Source organism: Pipra filicauda, unplaced genomic scaffold (genome assembly GCF_003945595.2).
Source record: "Pipra filicauda isolate LSUMZ 115617 unplaced genomic scaffold, ASM394559v2 scaffold27_size4233163_pilon, whole genome shotgun sequence".
NCBI classification, from domain to species: domain Eukaryota; kingdom Metazoa; phylum Chordata; class Aves; order Passeriformes; family Pipridae; genus Pipra; species Pipra filicauda.
This window is the reverse complement of record NW_024104398.1, coordinates 3,301,195-3,313,317: the sequence shown is the minus strand read 5'-3', so window position 1 is coordinate 3,313,317 and position 12,123 is coordinate 3,301,195. Positions and strand designations below refer to the sequence as shown.

At 38.1% G+C, this 12,123-nt stretch overlaps 1 long non-coding RNA gene across 1 annotated transcript; it reads right to left on the bottom strand.

Annotated features, from left to right (window-relative positions):
- Positions 1 to 4,078: 4,078 nt before the first annotated feature.
- LOC120323516 lies at positions 4,079 to 12,071 on the bottom strand. Its single transcript, XR_005564035.1, has 5 exons — positions 11,966 to 12,071; positions 11,517 to 11,637; positions 7,105 to 7,356; positions 5,689 to 5,745; positions 4,079 to 4,174 (listed from the first exon to the last, which is right to left on the bottom strand). It is a non-coding gene; the product is annotated as an uncharacterized LOC120323516 (long non-coding RNA).
- Between the last annotated feature and the right edge of the window lie 52 nt (positions 12,072 to 12,123).

Sequence of the window (12,123 nt, the reverse complement as noted above, 5' to 3'; positions counted from 1 at the left end):
AAGACGGGTCCTGCTTGACCATCCCGATCTCCTTCTATGACAAGGTGACCTGCTTAGTGGATGAAGGAAAATCTGTGAATGTTGTCTACCTGGACTTTAGTAAAGTCTTTGACACCCTTTCCCACATCATTCTCCTAGAGAAACTGGTTGTTCATGGTTTGAACAGGTGCACTATTCACTGGATAAAAGTCTGGCTGGATGGCTGGGCCCAGAGATTGTTGGGGAATGGTGCTACATCCAGCTGGTGGCCGGTCACTAGTAGTGTTCCCCAGGGCTCAGTGATGGGGCCAGTCCTGTTTAATATCTTTATAAATGATCTGGATGATGAAACTGAGGGCACCCTCAGTCAGTCTGCGAAGTTGGGTGGGATTATTGATCTGCTGGGGGATAAGAAGGCTCTGCAGAGGGGATCTGAATAGGCTGGATCAATGGGCTGAGGCCAATTGTATGAGGTTCAATAAGTACAAGTACAGGGTCTTACACCTGGGTCACAACAGCCCCATGCAGTGATACAGGCTTGGGGCAGAGCGGCTGGAAAGCTGCACAGTGGAAAGGGATCTGAGGGTGTTGGTCAATAGCAGCTGAACATGAGCCAGCAGTGTGCCCAGGTGACCAAGAAGGCCAGTGGCATCCTGCCTTGTATCAGAAGTAGTGTGGTCAGCAGAACCAGGGAAGTCATTTTCCGCTCTGTAGTCAGCACTGATGAGGTCAAATCTGGAATCCTGTGTCCAGTTTTGGGCCTCTCACTACACCAAAGACATCGAGGTGCTGGAGTGTGTCCAGAGAAGGGAAACAAAGCTGGGGGAGGGTCTGGAGCACAAGTCTGATGAGGAGCTACTGAGAAAGCTGGGGTTGTTCAGCCTGGAGAAAAGGAGAACTGGGGAAACCACATTGCTCTCTACAACTACATGAAAGGAGGTTGTAGTGAGGTGGGAGTCGATGATATCACTCACAGGTGATAAGCAAAAAGACAAGAGGAACCAGCCTCAAGTTGCACCAGGAGAGGTTTAGATTGGATATGAAGAAACATTTGTTCACTGGAAGGGTTTTCAAGCACTGGAACAGGCTGCCCAGGGAAGTGGTGGAATCACCATCCTTGGGGGTATTTCAATGATGTGTAGATGTGGCACTTAGGGACATAGTCTGGTGGTCAGCTTTGAAGTGTTAGGTTTATGATTGGACTCCATGATCATTTCCAACCCATATGATTCCATTCTATTCTGTTCTCTATCCCGACATTCGGGTACTCATTCTCCTTTTTAAATGCGTCAGACCACTTAGAACACAGCCATAATCATACCTGATATTGTTCAAATTAATAATCACTCATTTGTGATCATAAGGGGGTTTTTTTATACCTTGTATTAAAGATATAAGAAACCTTGTCATGTAATTCAGAAAGACATATGGCAGTCTCTCATTTTAGTGTTACCGACAGAGAGTACTTGTAATTCTGTTGCACTTTTTACTACTATCAGTATGACTATTGTTTCTGCTCAGTAAAGGTCAAAGGATACTGTGACTCAAGGGAAGGCGAGGGTGCTCAGCCACCTCTCATTACAGTCTTTTCTGGCCCAGCAGAAAGCCTTAAAGATTCCTCTGAAATTACTGAACAGACAGTTCCTGTACTTGGGTGAGGGCTTGTTACACACAAACTGTTTGGATGATTTAAAATACAAGTAGATAGAAATGTAACAGAAAAATGTAACAGCAAGCGACAGAAAACATGATCCCTTAGGTGCCGTAGCTGCAGGCTTAGTGACAGATGATGCTGCAAAATGGCTTCAAGATGGGATATTTACAAAATTGCTTTATGAGAATTTTACACTGCTAATCACAAGGCTCTAATAATAAGTCTTCCCTTATTAATCGAAATCTAAGCACTAGCTCACATTTTCAGACATCATCTTTGTTAAAGTCTGTTAGAAACTTACAATATTCCTTTTCCATTTCTAAACCTGACTTCGCATCTGACAGTTTCAGAATTGCCTTAGCCCTCCTCAATATACTAGACACAGAATTCCTCATTTGATTAATTCTAATAATTTTTAGTCATTATTACTTTTTAACATATATTGGTTCAGCAGATAAATATTATTTATAACTTTAATTTGTGTTCTGTTTGGATTGTACAATCACAGGGCTAACTTGGCTATCATTATTATCATATTGTTTTATACTGGTCCTAAAATTAAAATCCATTCTTGTCTTTAAGTGTTTTATTGTACTTGTCTTTCTTGCTTTGCATTGCATAGTCCGTGATTAATTCTGTTAGCCAAGTGCATATGGCCTATTTGGCTATCATCCATTATCTTCATCACTGTTGCCTCAAAATGAGCACTTTATTATTACCTTTTTCATCTTTCCAATTACCAGATGTGCTTTTGCATTCCCATACTTTTCCTACTAGGCTGAGATCTACATTTAGAGTCATTGAAGATTAAATGATTTTTCCCTGGCTAAATACAGAAAATTTGAGGGTCAGTTCCAGTATTATAGAAATAAGTAAGTTTTGAAAAACAGAATAAAGAATATCTGGTTGTTTCTCTAGAAAGAAAGCTTCATTTATTGTCAAAAAAATGGTAGTTTGGTAGAGGATCAGATTTAGATAAAAGGAAAATTCCCTCTGCATATCCTGCAACTACATTTGATTCAAGTATCTTTCTGAAGCCTCAGAAGTCTTATCTAAGCTGAGGTTTGCCCATACCTGCCTATCCTATAACTGTGATTTCCTGGAATGCATCCCCCACCTGACCCTCGACTAAAAAAAATAAAAGAAAAAAAGGAAACAAAAACTGAAAAGCTTATAAAAAAGTCTACAAAATGCTGGCAGCAGCATCTCTCACTGTAAAAAGCCTCTTGCAAGGTTTCCATTCTAATTTTTCAGGTTCAGGCAACATAGTCTGGTTCAGTGTGACAACACCTGAACACTTTTCTGACTGCATTCAAACCCCTAACCAGGCAATGTTCATTTAACCACAAGGTTAGCTGAGCTAAATGTGGCATACAGTAAAAAACCTTGACAAAGTAAGGATAATATCTCTTTTGTTGTTGTTCATTTCATTTATATAATTTGAAGAAAATACCTACCTTAACACCTCAGTCCACTCCAGTATTATTTCTCTAAGTGTCTTAAATACAGTTAGAGTATTTATCTTTTTATAGTTCCATTATTGAACATTAAAAAAAAAAAAATCACTAGAGAAACATTTTATATAATGCCACAAACTCATCTTATGGCATAGGTATTTCTAAATGCCCATGATTTTTTTCTATATAAGATCTTCGATTTAAAAAAGTAATGAAATAAGGGAATATCTCACTCTCAAACCTTTGTACTGTAAATCTGTTTCTAGGCAAGGACCTACTCATTGCCCCACAAAGCAATGTTGGAACCAGACCTGTTCATGACCCTGGGAAACATAAGGGAAATGTTATAAGATAAGTAAGAGAGGAAGCTGGCAGACAGAAACATGCTAGCTTCTGTTTTCTGACCTAAGTATGCTGCTTTGGGCATTTTAGAAAAATCTGTTAATAATCACTATGAAGGAAGAAGAAAACATTACAACATGAAAAAAATCACGTAAAGGGGTGGAAGAATGTAAGCTGAAATGTTCAGAAATGATTAGAGCTACAAGTTTCAAACCTCCCTCAATATTCTGATTTTCAAGAGACAGGCATGTATTTCCCAAAGTTTGAGTGCCTGAATAAAGGCAAGCAGAGCACTAAAAACATAGGTCCTCTGGTTCACCTTTGAGAGTTGTATAGTCCAGGGCAGGTCAGAAGAACTGTTGAAATGCTGCCACTTACAAGAAAACTTGCAAGGTTCTTTAGTGCTCTGGCATTTAGCCCAAGATTTTAAAATTATTTGGGGGGACTTAATTGTTCAAGTAGCATGGTATAATTAGCCTATCTTATGCTGACCACAGCCCCTAAAGATCAGATTCTTTAAATTGCCCCTTTTTTAGTAACTCAGAATTGAGGCTACCTTCTTCCCCTAAAGAAAAAGCTGTGCTCCTCAGGCAAATTCATGTCCTTGATCTCACTAGATCTGATGTTTATACCTTTATGCCTCTCTATAGCCTCTTACTCCAGGCATAGTGACATTTACTTCAACAGAGCTCTGCCCAAGTGTTGTGCCGTAGTGACATATCCAGACTTGGTTCTTCTGTGCCTGCAGAAGTAAAAGGTATCCCATATGTATTAAGATGACAGGGCAATGTGTTGAAAACTTTTACGTATGAAGAATCTTAAGATACTAGATCAAAAAAGATTGCAGAAATGATAAATGTCATTTATACACTGGCAGGTTAATATCATGGCAATGTCTGGATTTTCATCTAAACATTACCAGGAAAAGTTTGACAAGTCTGGGATAATATGGCTTGGCTATTTCTCTCATTTGGGCTGATATTTGCTTGATCTGCTCTTACCTTAATAAGTTTGCTCTGAGCAGAAGAGCAACTCTGCATCTTCCCTCCTGGCAAAAGATACACAAAATACCTTTTTATCTCAATGAACAGTTTGCACTCTTCTGCAAGAATTTGGAATTTGCTATTGCTAAAATGTCCTCTCTATCTTTTGGTACTGTGATTGTATTAGCAATGGCAGATTGCCTTTGGTAACCCTTTGTTCTGAAGTTTTAGTAACAAAGTGTCTGGATACAAAACTTTGTCATACTATGTTTTGAAGATTTTGTAGCAGCAGAAAGCAGAGTGCGTCTGCGAGCATTTATAATGGAGAAAAGCTAAGTGATAAAGTGCACCTTTAACATAATGACAGTAATTCAGTCTCAGACAGTGAATGCTATTATACCCTCTTTTAAAGACTAAAATCAGTCAATTGAAATGACAATTATGATAATTCTCATGTAATGAAGATTATTTTGAAACAAAAATCTTTTTTGTTGTTTGTGCTTGTGAATATGTGTGTATTTACTGGACTCAAGTAAAATCTCAAAATTTTGCTTGACTGGAAATTCTATACAAATATAATAGTATTTTCTAACCCTTCTGTTTGTTTCAGTTGATATTTAGTGAAAATTGACTTCTTAAAAAGAAAAGAAATCATAGAATCATTAAGGTTGAAAAATACCTCCAAGATCATCTATAAAGATACTTTGGTGAAACAGTCTGAGCTTACAGCTTGGAAAAATGGGCAGCCTTATAAAAGTAGTTAGTTTGAGCAGTCTTAAAATATGACATGATACTTCCTCTCCAAAGCAGCCAGTGCATTTACCCTGTGTTTTATCTTAACTTTCTAAAGGAAGATACTGTGAGCTTCTAAAAACCACATGGATAGTTAATAGTGAACAATAGTTCCAGCAAATGTTATTCTAACTAGGAGTCAGTCTATGATAGGTGGCCTGTCATAGTTATCTGAGTTGAAAGAGAACATACTTATCATCTGAATTTAGTTCTTATGTGGGTTAAATTTTCAAAGAAGTCTAATCCTACAAAACTACAACTAAAGTTATACTTTTCTTGGGGTCCTTTGAAAAATTCGTTCTGTTTTAACAAATCAAGCACTCAGGAACATTGTACAGAAGAAGTAAAATAACACAAAAGCCACAACAAAGACACACACAGACAGGGAGTTCAAATGAAAAAGAGGTTAAGGAAAAGATTTGCTGGGGCAAAGGGGGTGATAAAGCAGGGAATAAGTACAACACGTCCATAAGCAACTTACCTCCATGGTCTGACGTGAGTATTACATAGAGCTCCTGCCCTATGAAACAGTTCTGACCTAAAATACAGAAAATATTAGTATTAAGCTTACAAAACACATTGGAGAGCTACAGATATACTTTAGTCAAACAAGGAAGATGCTTGTTGGCATAATGTAGCTACATATTTTGTATATTACTTTCTGCCTCAATTGTTCTGAGTCTCATAATGATAACCCTTACCCACCTCTGTAAAATACTTCTTGGGAAAATTGATATGTAAATACCGGTAAATTTTTTTTGTTCAAGCTTTTTTACTTTTCATTGCTCAGTTCATTTCAAAATAGAGAACTAATGACGAACCTCACATAAAAACCCCAAGAGATTCCCTTAAGCCAGGTGACACTTTACCTGTACTGTTTAGCAATGATAAAGGATGCATTTCTTCTTTGTTGAGGGATGGTAATTAGGATCAGGTGAATTTGTATTTTGCTTGCAGAGCTTTATTCATGTGAACTACCCTAAAAGTGGAGTTCATATTAATAAAGCTGGTTATTTCTGGTTAATAAAGATGGTTATTTCTTCTTAGACCTGACCTAGTTCTAATAATTTGCCATTCAAAAGACGCAGAACTTAGATCTTTGCAGGAAGTTGTTACAATTCACTGTGAACAGTGGCCTAAAAGGGTTGCCGTATGCAGTCAAATACATTGGCACAGTAGGGAAATGTGATCTTTTCTAAGGCTATTATTCTAATCATTTCATCTAGTCCCTTGTCCAAATATAATATGCATTGGCACAAAGTTAATTTAATTTTTTTTAATCCCTGCAACAGTACAAAAACCCATGACAAAGCAGGGTGTCGAACATGTGCTTTTAGGAAGTCCTTCATTGCCTGTTAATTGCGTATTGCAATTGTGTCAAAGTGATCTAGATGACATTGCTCTGCTGACTGTTTTGTGGTGATGTTTAATAGCTGAAAGGCCAAATGCAGTACCTGGCATTCACTTTAAATATGCCTTAGATACTGAGTACAGTTTCACATCACAAAACACAGTTCAGTCACAGAACAGCTGATTGTACCCTTAGACACACTCTTGTTTCCCAGGTTTTTTTAACTGTCTTGGCCCTGATCCTGCCAGCAAACTTCAGCTTTGCTCTGCATGAGTCCCTAATTTAGCAGTGAGGATTTCATCTGGAAAGTTTGCCAGAGTGCCTTCTTAGGCTTACATCCACTGCAGCACCATGGCCCCAGAACTAGCTAGTGAAATTTTGGGGCAGATTTTAAAAGTTGTGCCTAAATCCTACAGGTCAGACTCTGCCCTGCAATCACACATGAGAACTCAATTGGCTGTCCTTCTTCTCCTTCTCCCTCCACTCTTCATGAAGAAAAGGAAAAAAGTGTTACTCTTTTTGCCAGTCCAGAAAGCTGCATCCTACCTGAAGGTCTGACACAAGAGATCCACAGGAGCAGGCTGAATCACTTCCCTTCTTCCCGTCTTTAGCTGGTGAGTAATACTAATGCTGAGAGCCCCAGAGACACGCACTCAGCAGTTGTTTCAATGGGAGTCAGGTGCTCAGGCACCAGCAATCCAAGCCCATGTGCTCTCCCAGCATTTTTTCTTCAAGGCTCCTTGCAAACATTAATTATTCCTCACAACATTCCTGAGAGGTATCCCTACCCCTATGGTCCTGAAGGGAAAATTAAGGAGATAATTAGAGCCTTGTAATGAAGTAACATCAGATGACCTGGAGCCCAATCTGCTATCTGGGCCAATAGATAATGCCCTTGGACTGACTAATTGTAGGCACCTAATTGTATTAACACACAAAAGCAGCAATTCACTCAGTGGCAAAGAAGTGATCACCCAGCAGTCTTTCCCTCTCGGAAAATTACGTCACCTCAGGGCTCTGATTCAGGATCCCCATCAAATTGAACTGTGACAACTAAAGAAACTGCTGCTGCTACTCTTATCACAGCTAAATCTGAACACCCCTACTAAGGAATGAGACAGCAAATATTCTCCCTTATTAAAGATAAAACATAGCATTGCACATTTTCTTGGAAAAACACTGTAAGCCTAGGACTGAAAATGGATAATGTTAGCTTCAGCATGTGCAAGAAGACGGAACAGGTCACTGCCCATTTCTGCCTCAGTTTCCTCTTTATTGAAGAAAGTGTTAAAACAGGACTTTAATGAGCAACTAAGTGTTCAACTCCATGTTGAGTTGATGGCTTGAACACTGGCTGATCATACAAAGCAGCTTTGAAATTCCAGCCTGGAAGTCAATAAGTTTTTGGGGAAAAGAGGACACTTCACTGTCATGCTTAAGGCTTACTACTGCTAAAACTGGTCTAAATAATTTCAGCTGAGATAAACAGATTTTAATTTAGGGATTCCGGCAGAGTTTATTTCTTTGCTGTTATTGTTTATGAAGTTTATCAATGCAAAAGCTCTAGTATTTCCATGGTAAATGTCAGCAAATTTAAATTTTAACCAAATGAGAAGTTTCTGAAATTTAATTCCGCGGAAACTTGTATTTTGATTTTTTTGAACCATTGTGTCATGTGAAGAAAGATTGAAACTGCCTGAAGGACTAAAATTCACCAAATAGTTCTTGACAATAATTAAATGCATTTTCTTATAGGGAATATTGGTTCCACTACTATACCCTTAATGCTTGAAAAAATTTTTTCAGCCTCACATGTTTAGAATTTAGTTTTTTAGTTATTTCCCCTTCCTCCCTCATATATTACTCCTGTCTCAGAAGTTCATGTGTATCTTGCTGTCTTTGAAAAAATGTTTAGGGACACTTCAAAGAAAGAAAAAAAAAAAAAAACAGCACCAAAAGCCGAAACCAAAACCAAAACTCAGATACTACTACCTGTCCCGTAATTGAAATGCAAAGCAATTGCATTTCATCAGAAATACATGCTTTTGCTCCTCTATTACCTGCACTCCTCAGTATAAAAATTCTATTTGAAAATTTAGACAAGCACTACATTCTGTAGTCCTGAGTTTTAACAGAGTAACACAATGAATTTCAGATGCATCAGCATAAACATGAGTGCAGATTGCCGGTGTTTGTGTGCAGCTACATCCATCCTTCAAACTTTTTTTAACCTACCTTGTGGCTAATGACCTCAGGTGGGAATATGAGAGTATTGCATTTAAAAAGCTGGAAACTTACAGGCAGAAGCGAAATGTAGGTTTTCTGCTGCTCTATATCCTCTGAAGAGACAGACCAAAATCAGAAACTTAATAAGAACACCTTCAATTTATTTTTGCTGGAGTTGGACTCAGAAGAACCACAACTGCTTTTTTATTTTCTATCACAAAAGTCTGAGAAAAGCAAAATACAGTGTTGGACACTGACTTCTAAAACATTGTAGAGACTGAGCATCCTGCAATTGATCTGTGCTCTTTCAAAGAGGACTTTGTTTTGTGTTCAGCTTGACACCACAGCCCTGCCTGAGACAGCAGGAGAGGGATCCACACTCCCTGTTCTAGCAGCATCTCTCATTTCAGGGCCCACAGTCACACCAACCCCAGGAGGACCCAGAGATTCTAAAGAATACCAGCTCCCACCAGCAAGCTCAAGGCCAATGACTTTTAATGGCCAAATTCATGTGCTTTTCTTCTGCTAAATTTTGCCAACCCAAGAAACTGTTGTTTTCAGGTTGATCTGAGACCAGATGTCTTTAAAGCACTAGGAAACAACGGCGACATCATCATTAAAGAAAATAAATTGATATTGTATTAAAAATAGTAATAAAAGTCACATAATTTTGCATTTTCATATACTTAAAGAACATCAATTTATTGAAAAAAAATAACAGTCCCCTTACATCCAGCCGAGTGAGCCAATAATAATGATGTATTTTACAATGTATGAATTTTGCCATGTGCTATGAGGTATCAAAAAATCAATACCACTAAATTGACAAGTTTGTCAATGATTGAAATTAACTTCCTTTTTTGTGGTACTTCACTAAACTGAATTCCATAGTGTCATATTAATTAACATCCTACTTGAATGGTCTGCATAGATGGAAAACAACTAGGTTTTCTCTGGGCATTTTCAGTGCAAGGTTTGTATTATAAGCAGATTAAAACAATGGAGATATTCACATGTAGCCACAAATTATTTACTTACTAATTTAATTGCAAAGGCTCTTTGAAGTAACCGAGGTTAAAATTTTCAAAAGACGCCAGTCAGGATGGATTCTCAGCTGGACTTTCAGGACCCAATGTTTTCCAAAATTGTATATTTATGGAATTTCAGAAAATCTGTGTCTATCTGATGCAGAATTGCAGTCTTTGACCAGAAGCAGGCCATAAGACCGAGAAACTCATTTATGAGGTAACTAGCACACTGACTAAAATGGATAGCTTGTCTCATAGAACTCAGAGAATCCAAATTCCAGGAATGAAACTTAAACAGAGTCATAGGGGAAAGTCCTTCACAGTTCCTGAGTATAAATTCATGGAGATGCTCAATTTAACATTAAAGAGACATAAGGTGAAGTTTAGAGTGCTGGACTGCCAGTGTTATGAAACCCTGAAAAGGCGAAAGGCATCAGGACTTCTAGCTATAATATGCAGCTATCTTGTCTTCTAAGTCTTGTTTTAGGGGAGTTGGCGAATTTAATTGGAAAGACCCTTTGGTTTCAGGGATTTTTTTCCCTATTTACATTCCAGACAACAAGGAGTAGGGGGTTTTTTTCAGAGTAAATATTTTGTTATTTGCAATTATGTTTCTGCTGCTGAAATCAAGCAGATGGATCAGAGAGATCCTCTGAGACGGGTGCTAAGGACCATGTTTTTCACCTTGGTCTTTTGGGCCATGCCCTTAATTGGAGCTTAGTGTCCCATTAATGATTATGCCTCCTGGGATTTTTATGACCATTTCAGAATTACTGTTTCTGCCTAATGTACTGCTGAACAACAGAGAGTCCTTGTAGTCATATCCCAAAGGCCCCCCTATTAAATATACAGCAGTTCTCAATTAACCTGACGTTTAAAAACCACAATAGCTCTAAAGGCTATCTGCTTTGCAAAGTCCCTGGTCTAAACTGATAACATTTAATTGTCCCCTAATGCAATTCTGCCCATATGCAAAGACCAGCTTGTGTGTGACACTCAGAGTCGACTTGTGCTCTTGTTGTGACCGGGCTAACCGATTTCTGTATCCATAAGTATCAGTTTCAAGGCATTAGGATACTGAAATTAACCTTGATTGTATCTCAGAGTTCACAGTATCTGCAGGTTTAAAGAGTAAGCATAAGTTCCTATGAACTATGAAGTTTAAGTCACTGCAGGAATTATATGTTACAGCTCTTTCTTTGAGGTCAGGAGGGTGGATATGAAAAAGAAGATGATAAATTCACTAATTTCAGCAGTGGTGTGGAAAGACAGTGCTGACATGTTTCCATTCTCAGGAAAGTGGATTCTACCACCTTTTTGAAACAGCTGTGACAAGACAAATTTTACAAAAGAAGCCCAATTATTTAACCACAAAAATACACAGGCAATTATACTACAAAGTCAGCTTGCCAAGGTAAAATTAGGTTTTCAGTAAGGAAACGTATGCAAGCTATTATTATTTTTATATGCTCAAAAAAGATATTTTCTAACCTTCCTAGTATACTTGCTCCAACCTCAGTTTCAAAAAAGGCTGATGACATAGCCACAAAGAAGTGTATTTAGCTGCTGATCCTCTGAATTTGCTCAAGTGAGTAGAGATAAAATGCATAAGGTATGCAGAGGTTCAAAGTAAATGGTTCAGCACCAGATATATATTTGCACATGTCTAGTAGAGGAAATTAAAAGTGTTTTCTTGTTTCTTACCTGAATTTCTGAGTTTTAGGCTCCTAGCTTGGTCCTAAGATGCTACTAGGATGCCTTCCTTGCTGGCTGATTCTCCACTTCAATTGGAAAACCATATCAGTGGGAAGAAAAATATGGCTCCCTGAAAAAAAGCAGAACTACATTTGCAAAGTTATGAGAGAGGGGAAAAAAAAAAAAAAAAACACACACAAAAAGAAAACTAGGACAGGAAAGCAAACAGTGTGTCCATGCTTCACTCACACTCCCATCATCCACCAGCACCTGGGCTTTCTTTCTACCCACTGCTGAAAAACTTGCTCTGAGCTTTCAAAGATCAAAGAAAAAAAATAAAAACCTGAAAGTTTTAGTAAAAAATAAAACAAACAAAAAAAACCCAAGGAAATTATCCTGTGGGAATACAATCTGTTTTCAGAGAGGTTTTTTGCAAAAGAAAAACAGCTACTAAGTACCTTGTCAAGGGAGAGACAGGACTAGTGGCCTGGGCACTGTAGTGAGTGTCTGGAGATACCAGTTCAGAGCAATAGATTTCTTGTGTTAGTCCAATGCCAAAAACACCAGCTGCTAGAAGAACATAAGGATTAGAAACTTTGATTTCCTTAAAAATATA